This window comes from Telmatherina bonti (assembly GCF_933228915.1).
Source record: "Telmatherina bonti genome assembly, chromosome: 4".
In the NCBI taxonomy this organism is placed as follows: Eukaryota; Metazoa; Chordata; class Actinopteri; order Atheriniformes; family Telmatherinidae; genus Telmatherina; species Telmatherina bonti.
In genome coordinates this window covers 12,760,646-12,779,271 of record NC_136622.1, presented here as the reverse complement: position 1 = coordinate 12,779,271, position 18,626 = coordinate 12,760,646, and positions in this window count along the sequence as shown.

Below are 18,626 nucleotides of genomic sequence, written 5' to 3'. Positions count from 1 at the left end.
ACTGCTTTCCTGTCACGCCTCCAATCTGTCACGCTGCAGCTCAGTCATGGACCAGAACACAGCTTCATCTCCCTCCACGTCAGGACATCCTGAGACCTCCACCTTGTTTGTGTTCTGCAATCAGGTTAAGAAGCAACTTGAGAAACTGAACCAGAACAAGGCTGCAGGTCCAGATGGTGTCAGTCCCAAAGTTCTCAAGACCTGCTCAAAACAACTATGTCCGATTCTCCAGCACCTTTTCAACACCACTCTGAGACAAAATAGAGTCCTAGTGCTGTGGAAAACCTCCTGCCTTATTCCAGTGCCTAAAAAACCCAACTAGCTGAACCAAGTGACTACAGACCAGCTGCCCTGACATCTCACATCATGAAAGTCCTGGAGAGACTCTTACTGGCTCACCTCAACAAGCAAGTAAACACCTTTCAGGACCCATTACAGTTTGCATATCGTAATGGACTTGGGGTTGAAGATGCCATCATATACCTGCTCTAGAGAGCACACTCTCATCTGGACCATTCAGGCAGTACTCTGAGGGTCATGTTCTTTCATTTCTCAAGTGCTTTTAATACCATTCAGCCTGCTTTGTTATGTGAGAAGCTCCATAAATTCCAGGTGGATACCTCCACAACCACCTGGATCTATGACTACCTCACAAACAGACCACATTTTGTGAGACCTAAAGACTGTGTGTCTGAGATGGAGGTCAGCAGCACTGGTGCACCACAAGGAACTGTACTTTCGCCATTCCTATTCACACTGTACACCTCAGACTTCCAGTACATCTCTGAGTCCTGTCATCTGCAGAAATACTCGGATGACTCTGCAGTTGTGGGATGTATCAGGGATGGACAAGAAGCAGAGTACAGAGAACTGGTCAGTCGGTTTGTTAAATGGTGCGGTGACAATCATCTTATATTAAATACCAGCAAAACAAAAGAGATGATTGTTGACTTCAGGAGGAACAAGAATAAACAAAGCACTGTTTCCATCCTGGGAGAGGAGGTGGAGATGGTGGAGGAATACAAGTATCTTGGAGTTCAGCTGGACAACAAACTGGACTGGAAATGCAACACTGACTACATCTACAAGAAAGGTCAGAGCAGACTGTACTTCTTAAGGAAGCTGAGATGGTTTAACGTCTGCACCAAGATGTTGCATATCTTCTATAAGTCTGTTGTGGAGAGTGCAATCAGCTTTGCAGCATCTGCTGGGGTGGTAGCATCAGAACCAGAGTCTTGAAGAGAATCAACAAACTGATCAAGAAAGCTGGTTCTGTGCTTGGAGTAACTCTGGAGCCGCTGGAGCTGATTGTCCAAAGAAGAATGCTGCACAAGCTGATGAGGATGAAGGATTTTTCACACCCTCTCCACAACACAGTGATGAAACAACAAAGTGTGTTCAGCGAGAGGTTTCTTTAGGTCCGATGCAAGACTGAAAGATACAGAAGATCATGCCTGCCAGCAGCCTCCGAAACAAGACCTCCTCAAATTAATTATTATTATATACTACAATATTGACTTTCCTTTTGGGGATTAATAAAGTATTTTTCGTTTCATTTCATTTATTGTTAAAGTTCTTTATTATTATTTTGTGTATCTGGGTGTAAAGATGTACCTGTGTAATGAGACCCAATCCCAGTTTTTATACTTTTTCCATTATTGATGTTATAGAACATAGCCCTTTTTATTTGGATGTCAAAGTGTAGTTGTCAGCCAGCAAGGAGTTGGGAACACAGGTGAACCTCGGTCTTTGTGTTCTCTGAGCTCTTTGTAAGCTGATGTGTGAGGCCCACTGCCTTTCTGTTTGGGAAAACCTCAACTGTAGAGGAGAATCAATGGTCTGAGAAAAATATTTTAGTAGGTAACAAGTTTTAAAATGATATCCATGTCAATGCTTTGATGTTGTTAGTTCCACCGTTCCACTGTTAGCCAAAATAGAAATCACCATGTTATATACAAGACACACTCCTGGTGTGAAGAAGGTTTAATTATTTTACCTCATCACCGGTTTTATTGTTGTGGCTTATTAATTGACTGGATTCTCACATTATAACCAAAACATGGATGTCATTGCACAAGGGTGTTCAGCTGTTAATGCAGAAGTATTTTGAGTTATTTTTCTCAGCAGGTCACTTTGAAATGATCTAATCTGCTCGTCACACACAATGAATAGACATTAAATACTTAATTGTTTCAGGCAGTGTATCCAAGTGGAAGGATCTGCATTTAAGTCTTTTGTTCAGGCATTTGTAATTTGCCACCAATCTGTATAAAGGCATTTACGTGATCTCATTGACATATATAGAAGACATCAAACAAAAGGGTCCAAAGTACATTCATATTGCAGAGTGGGGGGGATCCCAATCTTGTTTATGTGCATGTCTTGCTTTGGAAGATTTTTCTCACCCCCCAGTCAACTCACCAACTGACATGTTGTGACATTTAGAGAATAATATACTGTTGAGCATTGTGTCCACAGTGCAGGATGAATAAGATAGAATTTCAGACTGAAATACACCTTTATTGGTAGTAAAAACTTCATTGTATACTCAAACAACTTTTGTCCCTGTTTTGTGTACAAAATGCTTAGTCTTTTAACAGGGCAGAACCACCATTGTAACCATTCTTGTTTGCACATGATCTTGTCTGACAAGGTCTGTAGATAACTGAACGATATAGACTCAAAATGGTTGTTTAAAAGAAATTCCTCTCTGACAAAAGAAAATGTGCATTTCAGATACTTCTGGTGCAGAACAACACTGTATCACTTCAGATAATAAAATGGGTCAAAAAACTTTATCCACTGATTTTTTTTCCCTGAGTACAAACACCAGAGAAAATTGCACACAAGACTGTTTTGAAGTATAACCTTAGAAAGGGAAAAAGTTTCAGTCTCCTAGTAAGTGGTTTTCTTTTATTTTTTTTGCTGTTGATGCATTGTTGTTGAAAAATCTCACATGCTCCAAGTGATGACAATGAGGAAAAATAGCCATAAGTCTGTTACATGTACTGACTTTAATCCCTCATAAAGCATCGAGGTCAATAGTGTCAGGGAGCGCCAAAGTCAACGTAACACACAGAACTACCAATTCCATTCAGTACAGCTTTATTTGTATAGCGCCACCACACAACAATGTCATCTCAGGGGACCTTACAGACACATCAGTTTGAGCCAATTCATAATAAATAGCATAACAGCCTAGAAAAGTAAAATCAACAGATTGTATCGAATCTCAATTTAGATCCAATTCCCCATCCTGAGCGTGCACGAGGCGACCTTTTGCAAAATAAAGCGACAACTTGTCTAACTACCAAAAATAAATGAATACAAACTTCTACTATTTCTAATCTATACTAACTTTATCATAAACAGGAGAAAAGGACCCCACCTGAAAACAATATGGCAGCAACACAGATAACAAAAAAAAAAACCTTAGCATTTTACACAAAACCATGGTGTGATGACCAGTGGCTAAAAAGCCTGGACGTGCAGGCCTTTTACAGGCCACTCTTAGGCACTGATTGGCTGGAGGAGGCCACCACTGATCAGGACAATAAGGAGCACCTGGAAAGGCAGCACAACCCACACATGAGTCACAGCAAACAATCACATTTCTGTAACACTGTAGTAATATGTGTTTATGATCAAGGCCAATTAAAGCACACAAATCACTGGCTCCAACCAGTTTTAGTCAACAATTAAAGCTGTTTTTTGCTCCCATGTTGGGACAAAATGATCTGGAAGTGGTATGTATTTGGTTAGGAGGCATTTATAAGGGAATGCTTCACCATAAATGAAACATGCTTAAACAATGAAGCTACCGCTCTTTGAAAGAAAGAGTCTTTCCACACATTAAATTGACCAAACAAATGAACATATTATGTGAAACCCATGTGCATGCACACACACGCCCACACGCAATGTCATTGAATAGCCCAAGGAGAGTGGGAAGGTCAGACAATCATCAGATGGTCCTTTGAGGCTTTCCTACATCCGGGACGCCACCTCTGGGAGTCCCACCCTTTCTGCTTTACTCTTTTCTCTCCCCCATATTCCTACTTTCCCCTAGCCAACTTTTCTTTTTTGGGGGTTGGAGCGTGTGAATTAAGCCCCTTCATTTTCATCTATCAATCTTCTAAAATTAGATGGTAAACCCGATATATCATGGACCTTTTGAGATCTAAGATTATGGGCTTTAAAAAAAATGTTAACTATAAGCAATTCCTGCTGTACTCTCTGACTTTTAAACTTGAAAATTCAATATCAGACAAACAAGTTCTGAAATGATTTCTGTCTTTGTTTAATCAGTTCTGTTGAAAGTACAATCAGCTGTTCAAAGTCAGCAATGACTGGCAGCTGACGATTGTTGACCTGGGAGATTGAGGTTCAGAAATGAATCCAACAGACTCATCTGGCTGTGAATCGTTCACTGTATTGATAGAACTCCCATGCAAATAACAGCATACCCTCTTTCATTTCTAAGATTTTCTAGAACAGGACATAAAAAGATCATCTTGCCCTTCACAAGTCTTAAAATGAAGTAAATTCAACCAGTCTATGAGATGCTAGATGCTATTTTCTGGTCTTTCCTGGACTAAGTTTGAAAGATTCAGGTTTAAATTATATGCAGGTGTCTACTGCATATTAATCAGGAGGGAAGTCTGGACTTGATGTCTTTCATTTAACTGTCTTGCTGTACCTTTGCTACGATGCTAGGAATATTCTCCAGCTTCACCGATCTGTTAAAGTCAAGCTAAAGCTACTTTATAAATTCATTCATTCATTCATTCATTCATTCATTCATTCATTCATTATCCGAACTGCTTAATCCAGTCAAGGGACACGTAGAGCTAAAGCCTATCCCAGCAGCCTTCGACCGAGAGGCAGAGTACACCCTGGATTGATTTGGCAGTCCATCGCAGGGCACTACTTTATAGATGACATTTTTACTTTTGACATAGGAATACGCACTGAGAGCATGGCCAACCTAATTATTACGAGGTCTGCAGGCTCGAATCATGCAAAGAGGCCTGCATAGTCAAAGAAATTATTCTTTTACTGTATGTTTTTTTTATTGCTAGAGGATCTACTTCTGAGTGTTTTCCACTTGTGGATATGTAGAAATATGTTTGTAAAAAATCCCAGTCAGGTGGAATGAACTGCTGTTGAAGAGTCTTAGTCAATTGTAAATGTTGTCTCTAAATGAAATAAAGAAAATAAATCTGTTTTTTTTTTTTTATTCAGTATGCTTTTGATGAAGATGCTCATTGTTTTCTTCAATAACTCTGCTTGGATGGATTTTAAAAAAAAAAAATCTTCTTGAGAATCATGAAAAGTGTTCATTTGAACATTTTTAGAATTCGTTTACCCTTTCCATTCCCAGCTTGTCTTTTTCCCCTCACCCCCACTGGCTCCAGTTCACATCCCCCAATATCCCAATTCCGCATTTCCTTTCTATTTATAGCCTCCCCCAAGGATTCTAGTCCCCCAGTAGTACCTTCACTGTCCATGCTGAACGCATAAAGAAGATCCTCACACACAATACCTCGTCTGGATTCATGCTTTCACGCAAACACCAATCTGTCTGTCTCATCCTTCACCATTCCCTTCCCAGATGTGTCCCATCCCAAGAGAGCATCCCCCCCATCATCCAGAAATTATTAAATTGAATCCTGCCATCTTCCTCCCCAGCACCCTCCAGCCCCTTTCTGATGAGGGAGAAGATGTGCTGATGAATGTGGTGAGGCAGATGTGGATGAGAAGAGAGCAATTAAAATCATTTCTGCTCTCCTTTTCTCTCCAGATCCAGAGGGAAAACAGTGAGGCTGAGATTGTGTCTGGCATTGGGTGGGGGAGAATCCACCTTATCGTAATCAGAGAAACCCATTTTGAAGGCTGTGTAAGACAAAAGAACCAGTGGCTTTATGGGACCCCTTTATACAAGCAGAATCAAGGACATTTAGGTCTGTAAAGGACAAAGTCCTCACACACATGGGGACACATATGGAAAATAAACTTCAAGATAGGATTTTCAGTTGACAGACGTGCAATTAGATGAAATTTATTTCAAATTTAGTATGAGAGGGTGGATTGTCAACAATGATAATGTGTTATAGTAGACATGTCCACAAAAACAGGGGGGTATACTGGACATTCAATGCACATATGTGCCTCTGGAACAAGTTAAAAATTAGTGTGAGTTAATCTAAATGTCATGATTCATCCAAGTACATAGTTTAAAATTACTTCCTTGTGAAGACTTTTTGGCTGGTTATGATATTTGAAAATGAAGAAGTTGTACTTCCATCCAGGACGGTATCAAGAGTAATAAGTGTGTGTGTGTTTTTATAGGTGAGGGGGTCTATTTTGTTGCATGTGATACATGCTTTTGTCAATAAACACTCTAATTCTGATTCTGTTGTTTGTAGGGTCCCAAACATTACACGATGTTGCTATGGATCATATGCGACAGTGAATAAATGATCTACACTGCAAAAACTGAAATCTAAGTAAGATTAAAAATCTTAAATTGAGTACACATATGCTTATTTTTTTAAAGGTAAAATAATTCTTAGCTTTTATGCAAGGGAATTCCTCTTGTTTTAAGAGTATTTTTACTTGTTTTGGGAAGTCCTGACAAGGCAAATTTTCTTGTTCTGTTGGCAGATAATTTATCTTATTTTAAGCAGCATTTACCTAATTTTTGTATTTTTTTCTTGTTTTTTAAGGCTGAGTTTTTGCATTATATATGTTTGTTTAGATTGGCGTGGAACTCGAAGTAGCATTAAAGTCTCCTCACTGTGTAAATGTAATCTCCCTCAACTTGCTGAGAATTTGTTGGTAATCCTTCCTCTGCGCTGCAGCTAATGGGACAACCAAGAGTGTCTAGACATTGCCTGAGATGACGAGGTAAAAGAGGAGGTTTATAGAGATTTGTCTTCAGCCTTTTCCATTTTAACAAATGCATAGATGGTTACTTTCAAAAATGCAACTCCCTTCCCCAAATCAGAGAATTCAGCTCACTTGTTAAATGCTTATCTGACTGATCATCTTTACACTCTCCAATCAGTGCAATCACCAAAGACCTGTGCAATCAAAGCACTCAAATACAGCTAAAATAAATATGCTCCATCTCCTAAGGACTACGGCCACTCAGTGCTGCTGGAATTTTATCCCACTGGCAGAATGTTTATTGAACATTTCTCCCCCAGATGAAGAAATGAGGTTAAATTTAAGGTTGAATAGATGTGGGCCAATGTCTTCCTTTTTTCCATTTGGAACTCTCCAAATCAATGCAGCTGAGTGGACACAGTCCTTTCAGAGTGAGACCAATTAGTCTCCCAGGTCTTATTATAAAAGTATATGTCAAAAAAACATGAATAAAGTTATCAATTAAAACTAAGCACAGCTTTCTCTACAGTAACTGATCATATAATTGGTTTTTCTGTCCCATTTGGGACAGGATTGGTGACATTCGTGGTAAATGTAAGAACTGGTTCTTATATTGCAGCTTCAGTCTGTTGAGTGCAAAGATATATTTCAGTTCATTGTTCATTGTCAAGTGGAGTGGTACTGTATGCAGAAATTATAAGTGAAATTTATATTTCTGCATATGCTAAGTTGAAGAACAAACTTGTTTTTCAAAAATCCATAGTTTAATCTGTTAAAGTAGTATGATATTCTCCGTACGATATCTCTGTATTATACTTTTTTTTTTTTTTTTTACAAGATTAAAACAACTAATAATGGGAAAGGGTCCAAAAAGAAAGTTTAATAGTAAACACTCTGAAGCACCTTCTTTTTGGATCATAGTTTGTAAATCCTTTTGTTTTTGCCAGCTAAGAATCCCAGGAAATGGAGTAGGGTTTAATTTTTTTAAATGAAGTGCTTTATTCCAAATAAATACTGACAAAAAATATGCTTGCATGTCTCTGTTGCCATCCTTTCCTCATCCAACCCTAAATGTACACTTGCCCCTGTCCTGTTCTTTGCCCTTCCTTTTGTCTTACTTCTGTCATGTCTTTCTAACATGCCTAAACACCTCCTGGGGGTGGTCTTCCATATTAAAATTACACAGGAAGTGATGTTGAACTTCTGATACTGTTCTGTTATTGGTGAAAGAACTGGTATACCATCATCACAGCCTCGTATTTCTGTTTTTCTTTTATTAGGAATTTTTCAATGAGGATGCAAAAATATTTTTTATAAAAGTGTTTTTGTGCAGAACAGGCTGCAGGTGTGTGTCACCTATAATCAGTGTGTGAAACTTAGTAAAAGTTGGGAGGGGGAGGGATGTGGGGGTGGCTAAGTTTTGTTACTTTATTCACAGCATCAAAAATATTGTCCTGAAACATTCCAGTGTCACCATATAGAGCCAGGCGCTGATTAGCTTAGCTTAGCATAAACAATGTGGGTAGTTTAGTAGGTGAGCTGGCATGTCGTATAAAATATACACCAGCTTCCAAGACGAGGAAAATATCAGCACTGTCATCCCCAAGCTAGTACCTACAATGTGGCTACAGATCCCCCCCATTTCAGATGGTTGTATAAGTTTGGTGAAGAGCAGAAAGGACATCAACTTCACAAAGTAACAACTAGGAAGTTTCTAGGAGTGATGGGCATCATGTCAGAGATTTACCTAATTCCATAAACAGAAATCCATCGAAACAATACAAGAATTTTAATGAAAACTGATTCAATTAAGAAGGTAGTATTATAGCACCAGATCTTTTTTTTTGTAAATCATTTCATGTGCAGACAGACCCTCTTGTATTTTGTTTGTTTCTCTTTTTTGATGTTGTTGTTGGCAAGACTAATGATAAATTTTTCAGTGTTGTGGAGGTCTAAAGGACGCCCTGTCCTACACTATGCAGCGTGCTCTGTGCTCTCTTTCCCCTGTCTCCCCTTTCTACTCCCCACAAAAAAAACCCCAGCTCCCTCCCGGTGGGGCACTGGTGCCATGTGGTGATGAATAGTCAGATGTGAGGCAGGAGGACACACAATGTAGGTCGAGCTCCAGGGGTTGTCGTCTGCTGCTGTGTGCAAGTGTATTTATACATTTGTGTGTGCGTGTCAGTGTGTGCGTGGGCATGTACTTCAAGGCACTTGGATTGCTGGGTACAGACTGCTCTCCATTGAGAGGTGGCGCTGAGAGTTGGGGGTGGGAGGCGGGTGGGGGTGCACTAAGGTTGGGGTGATGAGGAGTCCATAGCTGCTACAGTATGATATATGGGGTGTCCCTACCCCTTTATACGCATGTTCTTGTTGCCTATTCTGTCTCCGTCGTGCCTACAATGATTCACACACACACACACACACACACACACTCCTACACCCCCCCACCCCCCACCAACAGAGACAAGGTGTGGATAATCAGCTCATTTGTTATGGTGCAGCTAGATTAGTGTATGAACATATGCACGATGATGAACTGCACCGCACCAAAGCGACAACCTTGTTCTGCAGGACTGCAAAGTCGCGCGCAAAGAGAAGAACCGGCTTAGAAACAATAGTGAACTAAAGTTTAGCGACTTCAGGGTCAAAAGGAGGCTGGGTTGCTGTGTGGCCGGGAAATGGGAAAGGTCATCAAAGGTTATTTATCTGGTTTTTCTTCTGTAATCTTCAGGATGGTGTTTCGGTTGTCAAAAGTGTTTCTTTTTTTTCTGTCTGAAAATCATTTCTTTATAGGAATTTAATCTCAATTAGTAATTCCCATTTGGATTAAAAACTGATTAATGTGGAATTTTCTAAATGTTTTATATGTGAGATACAGAAAGAACAACCAGTTCCATTCTGATTAAGATAAGACAAACATTTTCCAAAACACACAAACACTCACACACTCCCCCCAAAGGAGAATGACTTTTTATTTCCAAGGAACAAGTACTGAAATACATGCCAGAGAAAAATCATCTACATTTGACTTGGGGGTGAAGTTTCCATCTGATTTCTGGGTTTATTTGTTTGAGGCGAGTCTGCTCAGGACAAATACAAGATTATTTTATCCAAAAGTGCCAAAATGCTGTAGGACTCTTCCCACTGAATCTGTGGATTGTGTTTTTGTTTGTTTCTGATGGATTATCTGACAATTTTTCTCTCCTGAATTAAAGTGACATAAGTGTTCTTGTGTAAATGGCTGCTGTGCTTCCTTCCAAACAGTTCCTTATTTATTTCAGCAAAACCAACTTCTCATGTTTATTTCAGCAGCTGCAACCAGAGGCAAATGACTCAGCCAGCAGGGAGGCACAGAGAAAAACACACAGTAGAACAGTGAAGCACCAGATTACTCCTCATTATGCAGTATTAATCATCTTTAATCTGCTCATAATCCAATATCTTTACATCACCCTTTTAATGAGCCATACATCAAGACTGGATTAGACTGCATACGCTAACTGCAAGAGATCTTGTAGAGGAAGTAAATTGACTGATGGCAGGAAGAGGAGATGAATATGATTATGCTTCAAATCATTACGGTTTCATTGATCTGAAAAGGTAACGTTTGAAGACAGCTGGCTTCGGAAAATGTGAGTTTAAAAAAAAAAAAAAGCAGTATGTTTATAGTTAAGGTTCAAAAACTGTACATGGCTGCAAATGTAAGGCTCCTTAATGTTTGCATTATTTTGTCTTCTAAACTGTAACTTAGTGTCAACTTGATGACACACAAAAGACTATCATATCCTGAAGAAGGGGTTCAACAAGGAAAGTTGCTATTTTCCAACGCAGCTCAAAGCAGCACTTTTGCAGTTTGGGAGGACATTAATCTATCATTTAAAGGAAAGTTTGGCAAGCTTGAGTTATTTGTCTTTTTTTTCTATGACAACATTGCCTTATCTCTTAAAATGACACTTTAATAACCTGAACTTCCTGAATTCAAACATGATGAAGTTTAATGTTGTTGTGTACAGTTTAACATTTCTGGAAATCTAGTCAAACACATATTTTTTCAATGTTTCTGTTGTCATGGAAATGAAAAGTTTGTTGATTTGCATTTTAACAAGTAACTAAATACACTAACTGTCAGACTGAGCTTGGTTGACATAAATGCATCATAGATGTGGAAGGGGTTTTAATAAATATCACCAGCAAAGCGAAGAACACAAAACCCACGGTGAGAGGGTAAAGGCCTGGCAAAAACACAACAACACTACACAGGGAAGCTGTCCAAACACAGGGATGAAATCCAGGGGAACACTGGTGCAACACATGAGGATACAGAGGTGAACACAGGTGGTCTCCATCAGGGCATGGCCAGGAGAATCCTGGGAAATGTAGCGTTGCCCGGTGACTCTGAGCACACCAGAGGAGGATGGGCAGGAACAATAATCACTCAGTATTTCAGATTCATGGCAAGTGAAGTCAACTCAACTCAACTCAACTTTATTTATAAAGCCCTTTAAAACAACCAGAGCTGAAACAAAGTGCTGTACACAATTGGCAAAAATAAAAACAGAATAAAACAGTTCAAATGCAAATAAATAACATAAATACAAGAGGTCATACAAGGAATATGGAATTAAAACAATAAAACAAACTTTATAAATAGTAAGTAAAAACCAATAATAAAAATGAGGGACACTGACCAGAAGCTGTCTTACGTTGGATAAAGGACCAAGGAATAAAAATGGGTTTTAAGATGAGTTTTTAAAATGGACAGGGAGGAGGCTTGTCTAATGTGGAGGGGAAGCTCATTCCACAATTTTGGACCAGAAACAGAAAAAGCTCTGTCCCCCCTGAGCTTCCGTTTGGACCTCAGTACCTCCAGGAGAAGCAGCAAAAATAAAAATTATTTGGCAATCTATAAGTGTTATTATGACCGACTGTAAAATAAGGTAAAATATCAATGGCATGTACAATGTACTGCATAACCTGCCTCTTCCCAGCTAATTACATGGACAGGCTCCGCCCCTGGAACTCCGTGTCGGCATGAGCGTGTAGAAGAAGGATGGATGGCTGTTACTGTTTGCGAATACATTTTTTGACGTTCGATTATTTGAATATTAACTTTCTAAACTGTCACATTCCTATTGGCACAGATCTTAAAAACTTAAACATCATTTTTAAAAAATGTTTCTAAATATGCTCTACACGCTGCAATACACTGTAATCCTTGTTTCACAAGGGAGGCCAATAGAGCTATAAGTCACAAAAGACCAGTGCAAGTAAAGGAAAAGTAAAGGAAACTTATAAAGGGTTAATTTACAACAGGATAGTCCACTAGACTCAGAATGACTGACTCTAGAACAATAATGTTGGGTGATTTTCACCAATGCTGCATTGATTTTTCATTAGCAAGTTATGCTACGTTAGTGTTCTAGGGTTATGGACTCGGTTTTGTTGGGAGTGCATCATTAGTCTGGACCGAATTTGCATCCACTATGCACAAGTCAAACCAATGAGACTTTATTAATTAAAGATTTTTCCATCATCCCTACAAGTTTTGCATGAAAACTCACTGAAGGAGAAGACAAGACACATAAAAAGGAAAACGTTCTACCACAACAGCAAAACGTGGCTCTGCAGCAGATCCTACACGTCTTGATCATATTTCAATCAGGACTTTTAGCAAATTCTTTCATGTCCAACTGCGATCCATTTCTCCTTTCCAAAGCCACCTATTGTCCCACACCCACATATGTTTTGGTTGGATTTTAACTTCCTGTATTTGGTCCACCTGAACTGGAGTGACACCACTTCTTTTGTCTGAAACAAACTTTCTTTGTTCGTGTCCCACAATTCCCCAAATGAAGTGGACTTTCCAAGCGAAAGGACTAAAACGTGAATGAAAAAGTCTGGATTGAATGTGCCGCAGCTCTTCTCCTTGATAAAAGTCCACACCAAAAAATAGTTGTCCTTTACGTACAACACACACCTAAACCTGAAGAGAAACCTGGTGATGGGGTTGTTGCTCCTCTCCACAGACCAAGAAAACACTGCTGAGATGTATAGGAGGACCCACAATTGTACATGTGTGTATGTTAGTGCGTGTGTGTGTGTTGCAATTCTAAATAGAGCTTCACCTTGAACTTTGCTACCTGTGTCTCCATGGCAACAGATTCCCATCAAATTCACCTTTACCTGCTGCTTTTAGCTTTGTACAGCTGCATTTCTCTGCCTAAAATGTGGAAAGTAAAAGAAAGAAACGTGTAGATAAACATGCAGAAGGAGACAGATCGAGGAAGAAAACAGCTCAAGTATGATGTTATTTTTCTACATTTTCGACATGCATTTATTTTTCTAGTCAAACACTATTTTATATACATTAAAAACTAAAACTGGTATAAAATTCTTGCTATGTTGGTTTGTTTTCCAGACTTTATTAACCTACCAGAGTTACACGAGTAGCATGTAAATAAGATGAATATTTGCAAGTGTAGTGAGAACACTACATATCAGTGTGTTCCTTTAATCTAACAATACAGTTACAAAGCAAAAAGACAGACAGAGATTTAAAAAGACATTGAGGGTTAGTGTTTATAATAAAAATAAATGTGTCTGGTGGGAAAAGGTTTCTTTAATTCAGCTTCTCTGCCTGTTGTGACCCATCAGCACTCAAGACAAATACCATTTAACCTGTGAATAATTTCTGCTGCTGCCAAACAGCAAACCTAATAAGACAAAATGGAAGAATATTTCCTGAATAATTTCAAAATCATTCATTGTGACAACTTGTAATTTAAAGTTTAAGATGTAGCAAAGAGAAAAAAATCCAATCTAAGACCTCATGTCAGCACAAACCTTGAATTTCTCAGGGTGAAAGTCTGTCAGAACTTCATCATGAATTATCATGAGATGATGATAGACAAAGTTAAGAAAATCTAAAAATAAAATACTTCTGTATTTGATGAAGCTGAAGGTTTGTGTTGACAGATTGAAATCTTTGGTCTCCAATCCTGATGGTAGGTAAGAAGAAATTAAGGACAGAGTACTGAAAAGAAATTTGCTGTTCGACACAGCATCTGCAGTGACTATCCATTCTTACCCAGAATTCCTTAGTCTTCATTTGATATGCACGGCAATGTTTCAGGCAGAGCTTGATGTTGTCAGAAGTGGCTTTGCTACAACCAGTTTGCTCTTTAAAGCTCCCTCTCTTGCAGCATTGCCGTTTCTTTAGGTGCCTCTGCATTGCCATTTTTCATCATTCAAAGTATTTCACAGATTTTCAAGCACACTTTTTCTGCTTCTGACTGTCTCAGCTTTCATGCTCTGCTGCTCTCATGGCTACAGATAACGTCTGCGAGCTGAAGGCGTGTGCAAAGCTAAACGCTGTGTTCACACTCACCCATTCTTACCCATCATTCTACCAGCTTTATCAGGCTGTTTAAACAAGCTCCACTCAAGCCTGTTTAATAAAACTATGTAAAAGCTTCAATGGTGTTGGAAGATTCTGTTACTAAAGGCATGTTGCCAAAAATATAGATTCCTCAGTCAGCACACTGACATTATTAAGTGCAGGGATTCTCAATCTTTTTTGCGCCACAACTATCGAGGTAATATTTGCTGGTGTTTGCGACGGCGGTTCTGTGCAAGCCTGTTAGTGAGACATTCATGAAAATCATGAGTGTTAAAGTAGGGTTACCTCTAAAACAGTGTTCATCAAATGGGGTAGATTCACTCCTGGAGACTTGGAGACACTTCAGGAGGTACGTGAGAAAACAAAACGTGTTGTATTGTTTCTATATTTCTGACTTCAGTTTGTATTATGAGGTGTCAGTTCAGGTGGTCAGTGAGACTACACAGATAAATGTACATGAATGAACATTTTAAATCATTTCTAGATCTGGAATAGTTACTCTGATCGTAAAAAAAAACAAACTAGGATTAAATGTTTGGAGATTTATAAATCAGTTGTGATCTGGAAGCTGGAATTGATAGTAAATATATAAAATCTATCAAATATGTACATTCCATAAATATCCTTTTTTTTTTTTTTTACTTGTGACACTTTCACATGTTTAACTTGTAAAGTGTGTTAATATTAATAATAAGAACAAGAAAAAGAAAAAGAAGACGACGAGGAAGAAAAAAGAATATAAATTGGGAATGAGTACTATGGATTATATTAAATATATGTAGTTTTCATATATAAACTGATCAAATATTCAATACATTTCATATATAATAAAAATATAAGTGTATAATTGTATTTTTTTCAAATGTAAAATAAAGATGTCTTAATTATCTAAACGAATTAATTAATGTGTGATTGAGGCAAAACTTGTTGATACTCATTTTTCTCCAGATTTTTCACATCATTCATAATATTTTCTGAAATGCTCATTTATTAAATATTAACATCTACATAATGTATTTGTCCTTCTTTATCCTAAAAACAAAAAAAGAAACAGGGAGTTTTAAATATTTATAAGTCGTTATGCTGTTATTTTACTGGTTATTTATCCACTGGAGAACTGATTGTGCTGCATGTGGCTCTTGATCTAAAATGTAAATTTAAACTCCTGGTTTAGGGGGTAATTAGCCAACAAGTTATTCTACAGGGGGTATAATGTTCTATAAACATTGCAGCTCTAAAACATGCAGTGGATCGGTTATTTTATGTTTAATAACAGTTAAATACAAAATATTTACCAGATAAGAACCAGAAGTACATTTACATGTATTTTTTTTTATTTTATTTTAAAGCTAATCAACTGACTGGGGGGGTTGTGTGTTTAAATAAAATGCTTTGGATAAAGATGGTTAAAAGTGCAGGTTGTGTATATTACAGCACAGGCTTACACTTCAGCAGACCATACCTTGCCAGTTTCCATGTTATGTAGGATTGAACTAATAAAAATGTCGGCCCATTTAAGAAGGTAGGAGGTGATGATTTAAACAGTCATTTAAGGACATTTAATTCTTAATTCATAACCAAGTGCATTGTTTATCATATAAACAATATATTTTGGAAAAAAAAACCTAGGGTTATTAGGTAGAAAATTGAATTGGGATCAACTAATACAGTAAAGAATGGATAATGTACAAATGTGAGGTAATTAACTGTTATAACTTATAATCCTGTTTATGTTATCAGGAGTAATGTGTTCACTGTATTGTTACAGTTTTTCAGATGAATAAAAGTGAGTCAAGTTAATATCCATTCTGCCCTTTTTTTGTTTTTGTCTTAGTAAATGTTGTTTTTGTTAATTTACATTTACACTGGGCATCATTTAATGGCAGCTGCAAGATGCCAAATGGTTTCATGGAAGTTCCCAATGACCTACATACACACTGTTAGAATGAATGAAAATAAATAATAGAAGTTACACATTTTTTTTCTTTCAAATTGAAGGTTTTTTGTTTTTTTTTTTCAAGATAACACCACCTCCATGTTTATTTAGTGGTTTCAGAAAAATAACAAACAATCAGAAATTACTGGATTATATTCTGTGCGTAACACTCCTTGCACATTCTCCCTCTCTGTTGCAACCACATCAGCTGTTTCATGGTCTTTTTGTGTCCAAATATGGATCTGTTCTTACTCTGTGTCTGCATGAATAACTCACATGTGCTCGAGTCTTGGTTGGAGTTTGCATCTTAGAGCAGAAGTATTCAGAGCATCACATTCTGGTTGTGTTGATGCCGAATAGCATTAAGCACCTAATTACATCCCTTTAACTTCTTTCTTCCATTCTCTTTCTTAGCCTCTGCTTTCCTCTCAGCTCTGATTTGGTCTTCTGCTGGCTGTGGTGACCAGCAGAGCAGAGAAATTGCCTGTTATCGAGGGGGTCGATTCTTCGTGGGGTTCCATAAATTGCTTTGTATTGACACCCTGTCAGACTCAGGGGTTCTTATGTTAAGATCTGCCCTGAGGTGAGATGATTGTCCCTAACACCAACCAACCTCTCTCTGCCCTGCTTTTTATGTGGCAAGCGTAAAATAAACTGGATATGATATGAGGATTGGGACTGACAAGTGGTTATTGTACAAGCGTTGCTAAATTAGAATCTCAGAAACTCCTGATGCCAGTTAAAGTGAAGTAAAATGAGGCACATTATTCAGATGGACATCCTGAAATTGTGACCCTCAACGGCTCCAACACCTAATTCTTAAAAATAGGCATTTCATCAAAATCCATCATATTAGGCTGACAACTATGGTGGCATGCAAGCCTAGCACAACCTACTGAAGGTGTGATAGATGAGCCTGTGAAACACCCACACAGTCGTGCGTCCTGCATTAGCTGTGGACCTGCATTTCTAGTTTGGTGTACTTCACATATTCCCAGGTTCTGTACAAAGATTTTAGGCACCTGAACAACAGAAGAAGATTAAACATGCTTTTAAAATGATAATATGATGATTTTTTTTTTTTTTTTTTTTTTTTTTTTGTATGTTTTTAAGCACTGAAAACATATTAGCACCAGTCGAGGACATTTTTGCGTCAGCTGTTTGCTTTTGTGCTTTTCAGTGTAAACCAAGCTAACTTGACACTGTCCTAATGACTGGCTGGTATTTTCTTGTAGCTCTACATTTTCTTGCAATTGTTTAAGGGAGTTTGAGGACTTAAGTGAGGTATTTTCTCTAATTTTAAACCCTATGTTGAATATGTATTTAATATTTTAGTATTTGTCAAACCGATTGTAATGTGAATGCCATAGATTGCGGCATGTTTTATAAAGAAAGAATGTTGCATGTAACATTACTATCATTGTGCTATTATCTACTGAATCCTTATTAAATTTGGTCTTTAGACCATGAGTACAAAGCTTTCCTCCTGTGTGTCTGCTTGCATAATAAATGGTGGCTCTCTATCACGCTTACACTGGATACATCACCAGTAAACATTAGGAATGTGTCCAAAACCTCCCTGTGATTGTTGGCCATACAGCACAGCAGTCTGTGTGTGCATGGGCGTAAGTATTAACAAGTGTGTGTCTAAATTAGTGGGATAGATTTGGGAGGTGAGCGGAAGAAAGAGTGTAATGTGTTGTGAAAGGAAACCCACTGGGAAAGACACAAAGAGCTTTGCATTTCTCATAACTCGCACACAAACACACCAGCTGGTCTGTTCCTCTCGTTTTTTGCACCAGTGTGTGTGTGTGTGTGTGTGTGTGTGTGTGTTGTCTGTCTTCTGTGAAGTGCTGTGTGCCCAGGTGGTTCGACCAAATCCAAAAGAGACCCTGGAAAGGTGCCCGTTATCGCCTTCCCTTCCTTCCCCTGAGAGAAGGAGGAGGAATGCTGCAGAAAAAAGGAAGTAAAAGAGAAGGGGGTGGAGGAGTTGAAGTAGGGTAGGGGGAGCGTCCTTTGGATATCGGGTGAGAAGATCAGAGTAGAGCTGCTGTTCTCCGCATCAAGAACAGCCAGATGAGGTGACTCGGGCATCTGGTTAGGATACATCCTGGAGAATTTCTGGTAAGATGTTCCAGGTACGTCCCATTGGGAGGTTATCCTGGAGACCATGGACATATGGAGAGATCATGTCTCTCTGCTGGCTTAGGAAAGCCTCAGGATCCCCCTGGATGTGCTGGAAGAGCTTTTCAGGGAATGAAAGTCTGGGCTTTTCCACTCATGTGCCTGGACAAATGGCAAAAAGATGGATGGATGGCTGGATGGATGTCTGGATGGATGGATGATGGATGGGTGGATGGATGGATGATGGATGGATGGATGGATGGATGGCTGGAT